The sequence below is a fragment of the Fringilla coelebs genome (genome assembly GCF_963513975.1).
Source record: "Fringilla coelebs genome assembly, chromosome: 3".
NCBI lineage: Eukaryota > Metazoa > Chordata > Aves > Passeriformes > Fringillidae > Fringilla > Fringilla coelebs.
Genome location: NC_140030.1, coordinates 1044325 through 1061109, shown reverse-complemented (window position 1 = coordinate 1061109; position 16785 = coordinate 1044325). Strand labels below are relative to the sequence as shown.

At 47.5% G+C, this 16785-nt stretch overlaps 1 protein-coding gene across 4 annotated transcripts in view; it reads left to right on the top strand.

Moving 5' to 3' along the window:
* Positions 1-16785, top strand: part of LOC311152337 (interferon-induced very large GTPase 1-like) — a 64014-nt gene that overhangs the window by 29972 nt on the left and 17257 nt on the right. Inside the window, exon 4 of one of the 4 annotated variants that reach the window (XR_014616056.1) lies at positions 9950-10041. The exons of the other annotated variants lie outside the window; for them this stretch is intronic. The gene's annotated coding sequence lies outside the window, so the exon portion shown is untranslated. Of the gene's footprint in view, positions 1-9949; positions 10042-16785 lie in introns of those variants that run through there. 4 annotated transcript variants of the gene reach the window in all.

Below are 16785 nucleotides of genomic sequence, written 5' to 3'. Positions count from 1 at the left end.
GGGCTGCTGCCCTTCCCTCCAGCCCTCAGCCCCAGCAGGAGCTGCTCCTGCCCTTGGCCTCTCTGCTGAGCAAAAGCCTTTGGAATGCTCCATGTGGAGAATCCGGTCTGCCAGCACCTTCTGCAGCAGCCCTTGGGGCAGTGCTGGTGCAGTCCAGGCAGGCTGGTGGCACCGGAGCCGTGCTCTGGAGAAGGTGGCACCAGCTGGCTCTGCCCCAGGGAGCTGTGGGGGCTTTTGCTGTGCAGGTGCTGCAACCCCGCTGGCAATGGGAGGGCCAAGCCCTCCTGGAGAGCTGCTGAAGGGCTGCTTCAGCCTCATCCCCTGCAGGCTCTGCTAATAAAGGAGTTGATTTGGACTGCTCTGTGTCTCCTTTGTGTTTAGGGGATCCACAGTTGGGGCTGACTCCAGCTCTGCAGACAGGTAGGGGACAGGGGGGTGGCACTGGGGGAGGGCTTGTGACAGCAGAAGTTCTGCTCCATTCAGGGTCTCTGCTCCGGGAGCGGTTTTACTGTTGTGGCTTAACACCATGAGATATTTTGGGGCAGAGTGCAGGACTCTGTCTGGGATGTGGGAGGCTGGTTTATGGCTGCTTTTTTGGCTCAGCGGTTGAGGACAGCAGTTGTGTGTGTTACAGACAGCTTTTGGCTCCTGCAGGGACACTGCTACAGTTTAGCTTTCCACCCTGGGTCTGCCAAAACTCCACTGCTCCGGCTCACTGCTCTGGGGATTCCCCCCAGACTTTAGCCCCCTTGCCCCATCTTAGGTGTGAAAAATATATAATATATGATTGGCTCTTCACAAATTTTAAAATTAGTACTGTATGTGTTATGTTGAAAAGTTATACTGTATTTATTTCTTTTAAGTAGTGCTGTATTAATCTCTTTTAAATAATGTAGTAAATATCATTTTTAAGCTATAGCATAATATTAAAATAGAAACTATATGATGTAAGATACTTTTTGCAACTTACTCAGAAATTAAAAAAGATAACCAAGAAATTCTTCACATTGTCCTATCTAGATAAAAATAACAATGACACCAAAATTCCAAGAAAATAATTATTACCTGCTTATCGAGAAAAGTCAAACTTCCAAAAAACAAAAAAAGAGAATTTACAAGATGGGGGGGACTAAAATAAACAAAACCACCCTAATTTGAAAAGTATGTTTAAATCATATATAAGGTATATGAATATACAATAAACTATTACTTTAAAGGAGTAATCCTTTATTAGCAAAGTGTGCCTTTCAGCAAAATACCAAACACACAGACATCCATTATTCTTTACTTCTTATTGTCTCTTATTGTCTTTTATGATTCTGATTTTTATTACCCTAATTTTTATTGTCCCAATTTTTATTACTATTTTCATTGCTGTTAAACTTTCAAAATTTTAACAAAATTAATTAGCGTTTTTCGCATTAGGAAAGACAGGCACCCAATGCCCACACCACACGTGACCATCTCCCATCTTCTCCCCTTGCCTGAGATCCCAATCACCATCTCCCAGCCACCACCTCCTGAGGTTCCCAAGCCCGCTCCAAGCAACCCTGCAGCCGCAGGGGAGCCGTTCTGGCCCCTCTGCCTCGCTGGGAGCCAGCAGCGCCCCCTGGAGCTGCGGCGTTGTCACTGCAGTCTCCCTGCCTCAGCTGAGCCACCAGCGCTCCCTGCTGGTTGTGGGTGTAACTGCACCAAAGGGAAACTGAGGGGTGAGAAAAGGCTGGTTTTGGTTGTTGGTTTTTTATTCCTCTTGTTGCTGTTGTTGTTGCTGTCTATTATCAATGCCTTACAGAAGGGATGGGACTACTGTCAGGCTAAAAACAATTTATTACTTATATAAACATCAGCTTCAAAGGCCATCACATTTCAAAGAAGTAAACTGTTGGCCATAGCTCAAAGTAGTGACAAGTTTCTTCATTACAAAGCAATATATAACATTCTAATTCAATGGAAAGTTACCACAAGATTTATTTTGTTTTTCTAACCTATCACCTTTACTTAATTCTGCTGCACTGTGGATACTTTTATCCAATGGGTTGCTCTTACACATACACAGTTATACTTCTATTATAACATCTAAATTCTTAGCTTACTCTATACAATTACATTACTACACTATAAAACCCTTCACCATCTTACCTAATACAGTTTCTCACTTACTTAAGGCATATTCTTACTTACGACTATAGAAACATACATTTATAAGTTTTCTGTTTAATGTCTGTGTACTTTTATTTTTACATCAATTCAAGCTTCTTCCAAGACTGCAAATCAAACCCTTCAGTGTCTGTGGTAATTTCTATCTTTCCATTTCCTACATCTGTTGTTTGTCTTGTTATACCTATATCTATATCTTTGCATCTGTATCTGAGGGCCAATGGGAACTGAGCACAATTGGTGCAGAAGAGGGGCAGCCAAATGGGGAACCAATGAAGTAACAGGGGTGGAGTATTGCAGTAAGCCAGGACCAATAGGAGACAAGAGAGGGGAGAACATTCTAGGGAGAGTACATATAAGGAAAAACAGCAGTTGAACTGGGTGATACCAATAAAACCTGTTGCATTAGCATGAGCCTGCAAATGCTTATGGGTGGAACCATTGTGTTCAGAGGGGTGTCTCTCTTTGACCCTGGTCACCTTTGCCCTGAGGTATTACAGTTCCAATGGTAAGCCCCTGGGCCACCACAACTCCCCCTTTTTTGTTTTTGTCCTGGTTTGAGAGGAAGTGAGTTTTTTGGGATGTTGTGGTCAAACCAATAGGTGCTCAGATTTGAATATTGACACCTGGTGTGGCCACTGAGGATATGGACACACCGCTGAGAACACAGGGGGGTTAAAAGCTGAAAACTCCCAGGGGGAAGCTCTCTTGGGTTCCTTTCTGTGAAAGAGCTCAGATCTCCCCTTCCTGGCTCCAGGCTGGGCGGCGGAGGGGAAGCCACAAGGCCTGAGTGAGGTAGGCTAGGGCCTTGGACAGAGAAGGGAGGTGCAGGCTCCTGCAGGATGGAAGGGTGGAGGAACCCTGAGAGGCATCGGGCAGTCATGCCCCCCCCCGGCCCCCCAAGAGAGAGAGAGAGTGAGCTGGTGTCTCTGCCTATGCCACCTTGAAACTTGATTGCACGGCCGGCTGAGAAGGAAAAAGGGGGTGTGCAGCGAGAAGGTGCCCGGCAGAGCAGCCGTGGGAATTCTGGACAAGCAGAGCCTGAGATTTTTAACCCTTTTCTTGGATGGTGGAAACCTGACAAATGCTGATCCTCCTGGAATTGAATGAGAAGAGAGATAGAGAGGAGATAAGAGGAAATGGGCCATGAGAGAAGTTGAGAAGAATCCTAGGTGGGAGGAGATGATGTGGTGGCCTTTGGCTGGACTTTTCTTGTATAGCCATGGACAGGACCATTTTTCCTGTGACACAGAGACTGCATTTAGGGGGGAGGCAATGGCTTGGAGCCAAGAGAGTGCAGTGATGTTACGTGAAAGAGTGGCATGAACAGGCGCAGTGGGTGAGGAGGGTAGTAGTAGTGCCCTCCGTCTTCAGGGAAGAAGAAGATCTCTGTTCTCAAGACCCCTCGGCCCTAGGGGGTGAAATCTGGGGGGGACAGGTGACCTAAAAGTGAGAGACTGTGCTTTTTTTTGGAACTGGGCAAAGCCTCCTTAAAAGGGGAAACCTAGAAGTAGCTTTGGTCCATGTGCAGTAGTGAGAGCACTGGGCATGGAAGGAAGAGGTCACAATGACAAATGATCTCTGGGCAGCGCCACGTGTGACAGGGAAACACACGAGGTCTCAACTGTGTTTCCAGGGGAAGCCCGTGGTACAAGAGGGACTCCTCTCTTCTTGATGAACTGAGAATTGATTATCTAAAGGGTGGTGATGGACTGAGAGTTGATGATCTGAGGGGTGGATATATTGGAAATTTGGTGGGGGGGAGGAGGAATGTTTTTTGGAAGGTTTTCATTCTGAGTTCCGTCTGTGTTTCTCTTTATATATATTGTAGGTTTATAAAGGGGTTTTTTCCCCTTTTATTCCTAAGTTGGAGCCTGCTTTGCTCTATTCCTGGTCACATGTCACAGCAAACACTAGGGAAAATGTATTTTCGTGGGGACACTGGCATTTTTTGTATCTGCGCCAGGGTCATTGCACCAGGGTCATTGCGCCAGGGTCAAACCATGACAGTTTTCTAAAAAGAAGGTTTCTGGCATAGACTTTTGCAGGCATTTAGCAAAAATGGATAAAATTACCAACACAATAAACAAAGCCCACAGAACAGTCTTAAACAGAGATGAAAGACAGCCTTTCATCCTCCAGTCTTTGAAAAGTCCAGTGAGCCAGTTGTTGTCTTCCATCTGGATCCTGTTTACTCAGTCTTTTAGCAGCTGGCTGCTGTGGTGTATTGACTCACTATGGGACAATAGGTTGAAACAACACATGCCTTCAAATGCCTGACAGCCATGGCCATGGGCAAGAAATTGTGGCGTGGCTGTGGAACCACCCAGCTGAAGGCATGAGGCATAGTGAGGAGTAACCAGATTCCTGCTGCAGCAGCAACAAACAATGGCATCCTTTGCCTTTAGCTAATTTAGTATCTGGAGGCTTGGGTGGACTAAAAGTAAACAGATAAAGAGATTAAAAGGTGAGACTGAAATTCTGTTCCCACTAAACTTTCTATACTGTAAGCCAAGGGTTTGAACATAGCTTATTAGAAGAAACATCTATCAATGCTAAAATATAGTTTTTACAAATGTTAAGTCATATATCCTGGTTAGTGGTGTCTGAGCTATCTTGGTCTTGGTCTGTGTGGTCAATGCTGCTTAGGAGATCTTCTGTCCTTCTCCTTCTTTTCCAGGCTGCTGCTGTCTCTCTTAGGCTTTCATTCTGTTCTTCTGATGTTCCCTCTGGTGTTTGCCTCGCCATTTCCAGAAACGGTTTTATGGTTTTTGCTGGGATCCATCTTGGGCCTGCTGCTGTAGACACACAAGAATAACCTCTCCCCCAAGTTATTAATGGGAAAGGGCCCATAATTTGTTTAGATTCAGGGTCTTTGATCAACTCAGGTGGCTTTTCTTTTAATTGGGCTGCTGTTGAATTAGTATAATGCCTGATGTCTGAGGAAGTTGGCTCCATAAATGAGTTGGTCAAAAGGTTGAACAGGGCCTTCACCAATCTTGCAATGGGAGATAATATCTGGACTCCCCCTCTCTGTTGATCAAGGATCATTTTGATGGAACAGGGGGCCCTCTTGACTATGGACTGTCCCGTGGCTGAGTGTAGTACGCCTGTAACATGTTTTATACCCCACTGGTGAGAAAATTGTTGGAATCAGTACGAGGTGTAAGCAGGACCATTATCAGTTTTAATTTCCTGTGGAACTCCTAAGGTGGAAAAAGCTGTAAAGTAACATTTCATAGCATCTTTTGATTTTTCACCAGCATGGACAGATGCAAAAACTGCACCAGAAAAGGTGTTGATTGAGACATGGATGTATTTTAGTCTCCCAAAAGGGTCAGAGTATGTGATGTCTGACTGCCAGATCTGGATACTCTGTAGGCCTCTTTGATTGACTCCAGCTCTGACAGAAGGAAGGGCATGTTCCTGACAATTTGGGCAGGTGGCTACTATGGATCTCACCTGGTCTCAGGTAATTTTAAATATCCTGACCAGCGCAGGAACATTTTGATGGTAGAATTGGTGGCTGATCCTAGCCTGTTCAAAAACATTAGGTAGGGTGTTTTGGACAGCCATCACTAGGGCATCTGCTCTAGCATTCCCTTCTGCTATAAATCCAGGAAGGGTGGAATGAGACATTGTGTGCATGATATAGTGCAGGTGTTGTCTGTGGGACAAAAGATAAATTAAATGGGAAAGCAAATCATATAGTTGGGGATTACAAATGGCTTTTAAAATTTAATTCTCAGCCCGCTGCACTACACCATAGATATATGTCAAACCAGTGATCAAATTAATAGGTTCTTTGAACTTGGAGAAGGTCCTAACAACTGCAGCCAATTCAGCAATCTGGGGAGACCCCTGAACGAATTCAATATCTGAGTCCCATTGTTGGATTGTGGGGCCTTTCCATGTAAAGATTTGTGAGAGCTCTCAGAGCCTTCTGTGAAAACAGTTAGGGCCTTCAACAGTGTTCGGCTTTTTAGAGGTTTGGGGACTAAACTGAGAGCTGAAATAAACAGTTTGTGTTTTGGAAAATTACTAGAAATTTGTCCTGAGTAACTATCTAAGGTGTATTGCAGCAGTTCAGAAGTTTGAAGTAGCCAATTGAGGTGCTCTTGAGTGAAAGGTAAGTATATATTCACAAGGTCTGTTCCTGCAAGGGAACACAGATGTGCTCTAGCTTTCCTGCTAAGTTATGCAATAACTTCTTGTGGGGTTGTTATCATTTTATTAAGGTTGGTGGGATCTGAAAACCCATTCAATTATTATCAGGGGATCTGAGATATTTGAGTTCCACTGAAACAATAATGCATGGAATTTTGGACTTACACCAAGGATTGCCAGGGAGAAAGGCAAATTAGGGTGGTATCTCTGTGCCTGTTTAGTTTTAATTTCCTGGGCTACGTTTTGTACAACTGCTTCACCCTCTAGAGTAATGATCACAGGGAATCGAGTTCTTCACTGCCTTTAAGAAGCAGGAGCAGCAGCACAAGATCTTCTTTGATGATTGCCAATGAACATACCCAATTGATGCTTCCACAGAGTTGGTGGAGTTCTTGCAGTCTTTGGGTTGTCCTTAATTTGCAGTGGTTGGGGTGTGATGGTTCTCTCTGCGATATTCAGGCTGAGGTACTTCCAGGGGGCTGTCTTTTGGACTTTATCTCCTGCAATCTCAAAACCTTTCTCCTGTACCGCAGTGAGGACATCTTGTACTGCAGTGTCCAAAATAATTTTGTCTTCTACAGAAACTAATATATCATCCATGTAATGAAAAATTATAGCATTAGGATGGCTTTTCTGGATGGGTGAGAGAATTTGGGCTCCAAGCACTGACAAATAGTCGGGCTGTTCTTCATTCTTTGAGGCAATACGGTCCACTGGTACCTCTGTAAAAGTGCTTGTCAGTATAAAGAGGGCATGGAAAAGGCAAACCGGGAGACAGTCATCAGGGTGCAAGGGGATGTTAAAAAAGCAGTCTTTTAGATCTATAACAACCATCTGCCAGTCTCAAGGTAACATGGAGGCTGAGGGCAGGCCGGGCTGGAAGGGACCCATATCCTTGATGACCTCATTGATTTTCCTGAGGTCCTGCAGGAGCCACCACTTCTTTTTGTCTGGCTTTTGTATGACAATGACAGGTGTACTCCAGGGGCTAGTAGATGGTACAATGTGGCCCATAGACAGCTGCTCCTGCAAAAGGAATTGCAGCGCCTTTAACTTTCTGCCTGGGAGGGGCCACTGATCCACCCATATGGGGTCGTTGGTGTTCCAGGTTAACTTAAGGGTGGCACGCTGCTCAGTGGCCCCAGCTAGAAAACCTGAGGTGTTGATAAGACCTCTAGCCTTGTCTGCCACTGAGAGAAGATGTCCCTTCCCCAAAGTGGTTTTGGTGCCTGGGTGATGAATGGTCTTACTGTAGCGACTCTGCCCTCGGGACCTTCCATGCAGATGGAACTCTGAAAACTCTGCAGATGGGTCTCTGAAAGCTGGTTGTGGCTCCCCTGATACCTAAAATTACCCCAGCAGCTGGAACCAGGGGCCATTCTTTTGGCCAATCAGAGCAGGAAATTATGGTGATGTTAGCTCCTGTAGCTAATAGTCCTGAAAAACACCTTTCTCCCTTAACATGACAAAGCACACTTTAAAAGGGTGTCTTTTGGCCCATAATCTGTGCCCACATCACCATTGGATCAGCTGGTGTGGTGACCATGTCCAGTAGGAGGTAGGCTTGGGCTACAACTGTTCCTTTTGGAATGAAAAGGGGAGGGTCTAAGCATAGAACCTGGACAGTCATCTCCTGCAAAGATGTCAAGCTGACTACCTCAGGTAGTATGGTGAGTCCCTCCATTCCTTCCCTTGTGCCACTTAAAATCAAAATGTCTCTGGGCTGTTCTTCAGGCCCATATTTGCCTGTTGGAATATGGTGAACATAAACAGTGCTGATTTGAATGGAAAAGGTGCTTACCAGCTGTCTCTGGGTTCCGGGGCAGACCTGTCATTCATCAAGTTCTTCTGTGGCGACCGAGCCGTCCCAATGGATCTGAGAAGGTCGATGCGCTGGTTCTCCACATTGGTCGGGAGAGTAGCGTGGAGCAGCCTTGGATTTGGTGTCATCGCACAGGGCCTTTCTGCGCTCTGTGTGCAGTTTCCCGAAGGCCACTGGTTTTGCTGGCATTGGAAAGCATGTTGACAAGGGGAGCAGTTAGGACCGTGGTTGTGACACCTAGAAGGTCCCTGGTTATGGCTTTTATTTTTATAGTTTTGTTGAAAATGCCCCATCTCTCCACATTTAAAGCAAGGTCCTTTTTCATGTGTATGTCAGGGAATAACTTGGGAGGCTACTAACGCCTCTACTACACACCTGGTAGCCTTAGCTAGGCTGGCATCACGGTGTAAGGATGCCCTAAGGATGCATGCCTCGACCATTTGTGCAATGATAGGTTTTGGGTCAAGGGGTAGAGAGCATAAAATGTCTTTACAGGTGGTGTTAGCACTTGTTTCAGCAAGTTCCTGCCTGGCTTTTGGATGTTCAACTTGCTTCTCTATTGCTTGTGTAAGGTGGTCAATAAATTTTATAAAGTATTCCCCAGGTCCCTGCTGAATGTCTGTGAAATCTAGAGTAGGTGTTCCATCATGTGTCTGCATGAGAGCTATCTTTGCAGCACCTTTTATCTCTTCTAACACAGTTTGGGGAAGGTCTATTGCTTGATCCTCAGGTTTAGTGAAATCTCCCTCCCCAGCCAGATGGTCTAGTGTTAGGGTGCCTGCCTGTCTTCTCTAGCATAGTCTTTTAATAGTTGTAGTAATTTTTTCCACATTCCTTCCCACAGAATAAATTCAGTGGGAGAAAGTAGGATGGGCATAAAGTGGTGCAGATCATGAGGCACCATAACATGTGCAGCCAAAATGGCATTTAACAAATTATTAAAACATGTTGAGCCCCTCCCATGGTCTTTCGCTGCTTTGCAAAGATCTTTCATCTCCCCATGTGTGATAGCTTTGCATAGGGGGTTAGCCCTGCTCCAGTACAGCACTCGTGCTGCTTGTATTTTTGCTATCAATTCCCAGTCCCCTTCTTCAGCTGCTAACCTCTGCATCCCCTGCCAAGAGCCTTCAGGCTCATCCTCAAAGTCAAAGGAACCTTCACCCTCCTCTTCAGAAGAGGGAATTTGGTCTTTGGCTGAGGAGGGGGGCCTTTGGGTGATTGGGAAGGCCCAGTGTTATGGGCCTTTGGTAGCCAAGATGACTACCTTCTAGTTAACACCCCTCACACTTCTGGTTCTGATGGTATAGGATGCAGAAGGGGCTGAGTTGGAGGAAGCAGGACCAACAGAAGTAGGCAAGGAAGTGGTGGATCCTGATGCAGGGGCAGTACCCGACACAGAAGCGGGACCCAACACAGGGGGAGGACCCAATGACAGAGCTAGGATTGAGAAGGAGCTTGACATGACGTCCCCTAGCAGGGTCTGCCCTCCATTTTGTGAGCTGTCAGAGGGAGATACAGGGAGGAGAGGTACTGGAGAATGGGTTAGGGTAGAATCCAGGTGTGTGTGATCAGTACAGACCTGGGTAGGGAGTAGAGAAGGAAGGGGCATGGCAGACGGCAAGTGGTTTGTCTGTGCTTTACAGCAGTTTCCATCTCTCATCCTACTCTCAGGGTCAGTGTATTCAGGAATGCAGGGGATGGAGCACAAAAACTAGAGTTGAATATTAGAAGTTTGACCCCTTGAGAAAACTCCATAAATCACATGAAAATTGGGTAAAATTTTTCAGAGGTCCTTCCCTGCAGACTCTTCATGGACCCCCCCCGGTCCGCCCCTCATCTGTTTCCTGGACAGTCTCAGGACTCCAATCAATCGCCCGGAGCTGGCTGCTACCAAGGGGAATTGATCACTGAAACTAGGTGAGGCGCGTCTTCAGCTCCGGTCATTGCCCACCACCCCAGATGGTGGAAATATCCCAGATGAGTCCCCAGATTGTAAGGAAAATTAATCCACAAACACTAGAGATTTATGAACAAAAAGGAGACAGAGGAGCCACGTAATTTTATTCCAATAAAAGGTCATGGGGCCCTTGCCCTGAGGTCTCTCAAAATTTTTCTCATTTTATCCTAATTTCCCAGCTGCATTTCCCTCTCTCTTTCCCCATTGGCTGAGGTACTTGAGACATACAGACTTCCTGAAATACCTAATACAGACTCCCTTCTAATGTATACCTCCCCCAATTTTTCTTTTTCCATGTGTCTCTGTTGTTTTTTTTCTCTAAATCCAGAGATTTTACAGAGTATTGAGTGAGTAGCATTATGTGTCAATTAGTGGAAATCCTATTATGGTTACTCCCATTGCTTCTTTCACCTCTCTGTATCTGGCCTTATCTACCATCAGGCCTGCAATTTGTTTGTGAAGATGCCTCCTTCTCTTTCCTTTCAGTGTCAAAAACCCAAAGGCGTAAAGGCAGGTGTGCAGTGAGAGTGCCAGCTCTGTTAGGGTGAGAACCATGGAATGATGGAATGACTTGAGTTGGAAGGGACACACAGGGATCTGGGAGACACAGGATCAAAAGCTCTACTGAAATCCAAAAAGATCAGATCAACTGGCTTTCCTTGACCAACCCCATGAGTTAATGTGTTGTCTCAGTTTAGAGACAAATTTTAGGAGAAAACATCCTAGAATGAGCTTTTCCTCTTATGAGAATGTCTTCAATAATCCCTTTTGGCCAATGAGAGGAATGAATACCTGTGGATGAAAGTGAAAAAAAAGTAAAACTCTTTATTAACAAAGCAAAATACCCAAAAAGAACAGGAAAAGTTGATCCTTAAACCCCACCCCTACCTTGCCGTATGGCCAGGAGGCAAAGATGGTGGCTACACTGTTGCCTTCTGTTACAAGGCAAGGCGGCTTGGTTTCATGGAGCAGCACGGCGACCCAAACTCTCTCAGGGTCGCTCGGGCCAAAGACAGACGCTAACATCAGTGTGATGGACGGTTAAAGGCCTTTATTGTCTCATCTCATGGGGTTATATAGGTTGAGGGTCTACACTACATCACTAGGGGTCTTACAGTACTTTCTATGGTTAGTGAGGAGTGGAAATTTACTGGGGTTAGTGGAAAGTTACTGGGGCTAGGGGGGTTTACATTCCTTGGGTGATCTCTTATCTTAGAGGATTAGGGGGAAAGGAATTCCTGGCTTTCCGTCACATCGCGAGATCTTCCGCGCCGCCTGACCCTAACTACTACATCTCCCCCCCCCCTTTTTCACAAATGAATGAGGCACTGAACAGAGGTATAAGGTTGTGATTTGAGAAGGGAAAGGGGTTTGGGAAACCTGAGTAAGTTTTTTCTAGGCAAGTTTTCTTCACAGCATTTGTCGCCGGCCTATGAACAGGATGTTGGCCCGTTCTAGGCGGGCCTGAACGAATAAGACTAGCTTGTTCAGCAGGCATGATCCGAAGGTAATAGCTAGAAGTAGCATTGCCAATGGACCTATTAGGGTAGAGATTAGGGTGGTTAGCCATGGTGATTGATTGAACCAGGACTCGAACCAACCCTGTTGGGCTTCCCTGTCTTTCTGTCTCTGAGCCAGTCTGTTTCGGAGTTCTGCCATGGAGTCTCTAACGACTCCCGTGTGGTCCACGTAGAAGCAGCATTCTTCTTTCAAGGTGGCACACAGGTCTCCTTGTTCCATGAACAGGAGATCCAGTCCTCGCCTGTTCTGCAAGACCACTTCTGAGAGTGAGGAGACCGACTTCTCTAGAAAGGAAATGGATTTCTCGATCCTTTGCAGATCCTCGTCGATGGTCATTTGCAGCTGGGACAGTCCTTGGTGTTGGGTCGCTAGGGCTGAGACACCCGTGGCCGTTCCGGCTGCTCCTAGGCCGAACAACATTGCCATAGTTATACCTGTTATTATTTCTCTTTTGTGGAGCCGGCTGGGTTCTTCTAAAAGGTGATACACTTCTTCGTCTGAGTGGTACAGGACCTTAGGAACAATCAGAACTTGGACACAAAAGTCATTAAAGTCATTGAATTTGGCAAGGAACACACAAGGACTCACTCCAGATCGCTGGCAAACCCACATCCCAGATGCGGATGGGACTACCCACTTATTGTTCTTCCTGTCGGGCTTAACAACTTCGGTGCAGACGTTGCCTTTTCGCTTAGCTAGGGTTGCATTGCCAAAGCATCAACCCTGGCCTGTGACTTGGCTCAGGGTAATTCCTTTGCGGGGGGTGTCCCACCTGCACTGGTGAGGGGCGTCGGCTGTGGAGTAACTGAAAGGGGTGTTTAAGGCGAGTCCTTCGTAAAAAGGGGGTTTAACATCGTAACAAAACCAGAAGGAATCAGTTAGGTTTGATTGGATTCGTTCAGGGAAAGGAAGGTAGCTTCTAGCATGTGAAGGATTGGGTCCGATTCCGACCCGGCTAAGCGGTCTATATGAAAGGCTTCAGCATGGCCGGTCGGGGTATCGCCGACCTTTGTGGGTAGGGTTTTTGGGTAGGTTGTGTCTCTCCCTTTCTGCGAGCTTTTAATCACTTTGTTGGGCCCGACCGCTTGGGGTGCTGATGGTTGGAGCTTGATAATTTGCACATTCACCCACTCTTTCGACCCTTGAAGGACTACTGTCCACGTTTTGCTTATGGCCCAACTAGGGTGATTTGGCTGCAAAACTGTCATGTTGTAGTGAGTGCATTTCCGAAATTTAGGGATTTTATGATGGTTTCGATAGAAACTTCCCTGGAGGAAGACGGGTGTTTCGCAGCCAGTGGGTGCCTAGGTGAACTGTAAGAATTTGTCAGGCTCTTGTGGATCCCACCCTGGCCCTGATGGTCTGGCATCTGTGACAATGGTTTCACAGCCCCAGTGCCCACGATATCCCCACCCCGGGTGATTGCAGTAGCTTTTTCCTGGGTTTGAGGCTGGGCACCAGTAGGATAGGTACATGTGTGTGGCGTGTGAGGAATAGGGGTCTACCTTTGGTCGTCCTGGAAACAGGTCAGTAATGCGAAGCACGAAGGATGGGGTGTTCGGTGTGGTGGTTTCTTTGAGCACCTTGTCACTACTAAGGTGTCGCATGATCCACCTGAATGGCTGATGGTGGTAGTGGTCTGAGCTGGCTTGTCCTGTGACGACAAGCCCCAACAGCAAAATCTCACAGAAACACCATTGATGCTTGGGTCTCGCCTGTGCAGGTCTCTCGGGCACTGCCTGGTAGCTTGGTGGTCTGTAGTGTAGCCACCTGGTCATGTTTCCCCAGCAGTCTGGATAGACTCGAACCATGCAGCTGCTGCCCTTCCCCCAGACGCCTGGGCTAATGCAGCTGTGCAATGGTCCATCCATTCCTGCTTAAATACAATCAAACCAGCACCATCAAAAAGCATACGGCTTATTTTTACAATGTCAAAAGGAAGCAGGTCGTCATTGCTAAAAAGGCCATCTACAAGAGTGGAAACTATGGCTGAGTTAATCCCTTTTTCTGAAATGGTTTTGACAATTGTTTGCACCTCTTTAGGATTTACCGGAGTGTATGTCCTTTGTTGATTTCCCTGTGGTCCAGTAACTCTTACTGGGAAAGCATGTATCGCGGCTGCCGGCGCCCAGTCCGCACAAGCTATTTTTATTTTTCCCCAGTCAGTGAGTTTGTGTTGCAATCGTTCACCGACTTTATTTAAATCTTTGTTCGGTTCCGTTTGAAACCACATAAATTCTGTTGTCTCCGTTTCCAAGTCCCAGCCGGGCTCGGTCGTCTCTCCAGAACTGTCTGAGCAGCTGTCGCTGGACTCAGAGCCAGAAGAGGACTGCTGGTACACTTCCCGCTCGTCACGCTGTTTTGTGCGGCTTCGACCTCGCCCCTCCCTTCGGGGGCGGTGCCGGTCCCGCCCCCTGGGCTTGCCCTGCCTCCTGCAGGGAGGGATTTCTCCCTTGTATGGTAGCAGCATTGGGCACGGCTCCCGGTCGGGGGTGCGCCTTCTGCCGCTCCCCCGCACATGCGCGTTATCAACTGCTCACGGCTCTGGGCTCTCCCCGCCGCGGGCTGGCTCGCCCGGCCCATCCTCTGCGTCCCCGGCGCCATGATCCAGCGTGTATGGTGGCGGCGGCCGCATGGCCGGCACGTCCGTGCTGGCCGCCCCCTTGGCGTCCTGGGCTGCCCGCGCCAGCTTCCCCCAAAAGGATTTCGCGCGCTGGTGCGCCTCCTGCGCCGAATCGCTGACCGGTGGCGTAGGGATGGGCTGGGAAACCGCGGGTCTTTCAAAGGGTTGCGCGGGGGAAGTAGGACCCGGCGGGCTCCGCGGGACGGTCAGGGGGTCCCCTGGGGGTCTCCTAGGGGCTCCGGGGGTTTTGGGCTTGGGCTCGGAGAGGGGTGAAACGCGCTCGGTCTCCGCGTATCCCTGCTTTCGATCGAATTGCTCTCTGAGACGGTTTGCATCACAGCACCCACCCCCAACTGCGGCGTGGCTAATAAACAATTTCTCGCCGCTTTCCAAGTTTCTTGCTCTTGTTGAGCTTTTTGCAGAGCCTGGCTGACTCTGCCCCACGATTTTAGGGCCTTCCCTGAGCCCGTGGACATTGTGTCCTCGGCTAGGATTGTTGTGTACTTAGGCCACGTCTCCGGATGGAAAATGTCTACCGGACTCTCTATAGCCCCGAGCTCAATCAACCTCAGTACTATACGGCATAAATCTTTGAGCTCACACTCTATACTCCACTGCGCCCACTGCGTGCAGATCCCACTTATGACCTTCGCAATGGCTTCCATGCTCCTCGTTGGTCCCAGAGGGTGTCCCCTCCTCGCTGCAGTCGGTCCCGCCGCTGCAGCCGCTGTCTCCCGTCCAGGTGAAACCCGTCACCCGAGCTTTTTTCTTCTTTCCTTTTTCGGGTTTCGGCACCAGTTATGTTGCCTTCTGTTACAAGGCAAGGCGACCTGGTTTCATGGAGCAGCACGGCGACCCAAACTCTCTCAGGGTCACTCGGGCCAAAGACAGACGCTAACATCAGTGTAATGGACGGTCAAAGGCCTTTATTGTCTCATCTCATGGGGTTATATAGGTTGAGGGTCTACACTACATCACTAGGGGTCTTACAGTACTTTCTATGGTTAGTGAGGAGTGGAAATTTACTGGGGTTAGTGGAAAGTTACTGGGGCTAGGGGGGGTTTACATTCCTTGGGTGATCTCTTATCTTAGAAGATTAGGGAGAAAGGAATTCCTGGCTTTCCGTCACATCGCGAGATCTTCCGCGCCGCCTGAACCTAACTACTACACTACCCTTCTTTGCCTCAGGGGCTGGGAGGAACAGGAGCTTATGCAGCCACTTGGGCAGAAGAGGTGAGAACCTTTCTAGCATTAGTCTCTGCCTTGCAGCAGGAAGAAGTGGTGGGTTTCAGTGTCCTTTCTCATGTTGGTTCAGCTTCTCCAAGACTGATTCAAGGAGGCCCCATGCGGCTCCTTGGATGGGCTGAAAAGAAAAACAAGCCAATCCGAAACAGTTCAAGGAAAAAGGAAAAAAATGCCAGTGAGTGGACTTCCTGGCTAGGAGAAGGGAAGGAAAAAAACTTCTTGCTTCAAGCTAGCAAAAAAAAATTAATCCAACAAAAGGAACAATGTAGAGTCCTGGTCTGCACTGCTAAGCACCCAGGCAGAAAGTTTGAACAGAGCCCGTCTAGGTTCATCTTAAACCTACAGCACCCTTTCTGGGCATAAAGCAGATGATTATGAAATACAGTATCATCATAAAATCACCCCAAGACATATGTTATAAAAGGAAATTCTGGGTGATTGTAGGCAGACAGATTCCACAACTCACAAAGTTGTAAGGTAGGTATGTATTTATTCAGCATCAGGCACTTGTGGGACCTCCCCACAACAGCACACCTCCTGAGAAACCTAACCCTTTTTAATTCTCTAAAATGTTACATATGCATCAAGTTTCACAATAGTTCCACGCATATCCATTTCCTAGCCTCGCCTAGCCCCGCTTCATATTATAATTAGCTGATCAGTCCTTCTTCACTTCTCTCTGGGCTTCTCTCTGGTGGTCGCTCTGTGATGGTCAGTGGTCACGAGGAGGAAGGCAATGAACTTTCCAATGTCTTCATCGAGACAAACTTTTCACCCCTTTCCTGCACATGAGCTTTAGTCTCTTGGTTGCCATTCAAATCCTAGTGCTAGTTTGAGCTAGTTTAGGGTCTGAGGAGCCTCTCTTATCTCCAACAGTTCTGCAGGCTTTGCATTCCTCCCACCTTGTTTGGGGTAAGAAGCTCTTATCAGGGTCCCTGCATTCCTTTCAGTCTCATCTCCGCAGGCCTTGCAAGCACAGCAATTGTTAAGCAAGTTAAGCAATATACATCATCTAAAACAGCTATCCTAAATCCTAAATTAATTTCTAATGATAAGCAGGACTTTGCCCTCCTGAGCTTTTGCTGGCTTGTCCTCCTGGGGTTTTTTAATCAAAAGTGACCAGCACTGATGGCCCCAGCATCTTCCAGAGCCCTTTCCCAGGGGCCCTCCCAACTCTCTCCCGGAGCAGCCTGAAGTATGGTCAACCCCTCATAGCCAGGGTTGAAGGTTTGCAGGTACTTTTCCTCCTGTTACCAGATATTTTAAACTTGGTGGCTCCATGGCTGCTGTGGC